The sequence below is a fragment of the Gossypium hirsutum genome, chromosome D08 (assembly GCF_007990345.1).
Source record: "Gossypium hirsutum isolate 1008001.06 chromosome D08, Gossypium_hirsutum_v2.1, whole genome shotgun sequence".
NCBI lineage: Eukaryota > Viridiplantae > Streptophyta > Magnoliopsida > Malvales > Malvaceae > Gossypium > Gossypium hirsutum.
The window spans coordinates 56,814,771-56,817,118 of NC_053444.1; positions in this window are offsets into that span (position 1 = coordinate 56,814,771).

Here is a 2,348-nt window from a genome sequence, read left to right on the forward strand (position 1 = left end):
ATTTGTAGAGTTAGCTTTGTCGTCGTCCTTAACCCTAGTTTAGCTGACGCTTTCGTCTTTAACTTTTAATTGTGCGAACCAAAATGCCCTTGACTCGTAATTATCACCTATACATGGCCAGTGTCGTGACACCCTAGTACCTGTGTCATGACATCGAGGGTAGTATGTGTAGTTTAGGGATGGCTTTAGGGGTGTGTCGCAATATCATATGGCTCTGTCGCGACACCAAAGGCAGTATGGTAATTCTTGCATTTTGCTCCCTCTATTGTGACCTCAAACTCCTCATGTTGCAACATAGCGACCAGTATTGAGTTCTTATTCCCTTGCATGGTCTCCTGCACATTCACTAAGTACGTTAGCTTGCCTTTTATTTTTGTAAAGGGACTCACATTGAGCTTCCATAGCTCACTCCCTCGAAATTTAATTTTTTCACATAATCCTTCTGGCTAGGACACAGACACGACACTCGGAAGGTCTCGGCTTTTGTTCCATCTTTATTTCTGTTAATGTTATTATTTTTAATTCCTTAAAAGTTTGAGTTATTTTTCGTTTTCTTTTATTATGAATCGTGGTTTGGGATTTGGTTTTAAATTAATTGTTAGATGCATCTCATTCAGTATAAGTTATGAAATTTAGGTTAATATTTGTTAATATGTGATTAAATCGAATTGTTAAAATGATTTATGTTTTATTTCCATTGCTATTTCTAATAAGTTAAAGTAGAATATAAATTGTAAATCACCTTTATAAACTTGAGATTTAAAAGGAAAATTAGTTTTGATAAAGACTGAGCCACTTCAGTGGTTAATGTAATCCCCAGAATTTGGGTCTACCGTGAAACACCTCTAACCCGTATCCATCACCAGAACAGGGTTACAAAGCATTACCAAAGTTTATAGAACAAATAAACATACATTTCATATCATATAACATTTATGTTAGAAATCAATCGAAATCAAACATATTGTCCCTTACACGATCCCTTGGGGACCAAAACAAATCAGGACTAGATTAGATCTCAAAGATTTTTTCAAAAAAATTGAAAATTTTCAAAGTTGCAGGGGTCACAGGGCCGTGTGACTCACAGGTCAGGAGACACGCCCGTGTCTCAGGCCGTGTGGGCATTCGAAATAGGGACACATAGTCGTGTCCCAGCCCGTGTAACTCCCTAAATTGGGTTACACGGCCAAGCCACATGCCCGTGTGCTAGGCCGTGTGAGCATACTGACTTGCACTCTTAAAAAGATACAGGAGGCACACGACCGTGTCACCTGGCCGTGTGTCACACACGGTTGAGACACACACCTGTGTCTCTGCTCTTGTGGACGAAAATAGGTCATTTTCCAAGCCACATTTCTCACCCAATTTGACACCAACCTAACTCAACATTTTTGCACATCAACAAGCCATAACAAGGCATTCAAACAAGCTAAAATCAAGTCTTAAATATGTATTATCACCACATACAACCAATATGCCCTTAGGCACTTCAAATGACAACTTAAAAACATGTCAACCAAGCATCCAAGCTTACCTAAATAATCAAATACATATACGCATAACCCCAAATGGTATCAATATACCATTCTAACAAACATCAATATGATAAGACCACATATATATACATCAAATCACCCCAAACACAAGCCATTTAAGTGTCTAATCTCAACAAAACACTTATATGCCAACATTGGCCAAATTAACCTATACATGTCATTATAACTAGAAATCAATTTTCTGAAAGTACCAAAAGAGCCGATAGATAGTGTGATATAGCTACGACAAGCTTCCAACCAGAATGAGCTTCTGAATACTATAAAACACAAAAAATAACACAGCGTAAGCATTTAAGCTTAGTAAGTTCGTATAACAAAGAAATTAACTTACCATTTAATCACATTTAAGGTAAGCATACAAAACATATCCAAACTAATTTGGCCAAAAGTCTAAACACATATGCTCAACATGTTAGCCATGTAAAACACATAATAGCCAATAAACATGGATGAACATAATCACTAAGCAAGTTTCATATACATGTATCATCCATTTCATGTTTCAACATATCATGTAATATCATTTCCATGTATTTCATGTATATACCTGTAATAGTTCGTATCGAACTCATATTGTCTCTTATAGAACATTACCCGTTGAACCATTTAAAATATCGTCGGATACATGGGTAGTACACACAAGGTGTACTAAATTGTAATCTGTCAATTCATATACATGTATGCTCATACAAGCTATGAATCGGTATGCTCTCACGAGCTGTGAATTGGTAACCTCATACGAGCTAAGAATCGGTAAGCTCTTACAAGCTGTAAATCGGGAAACTCATACGA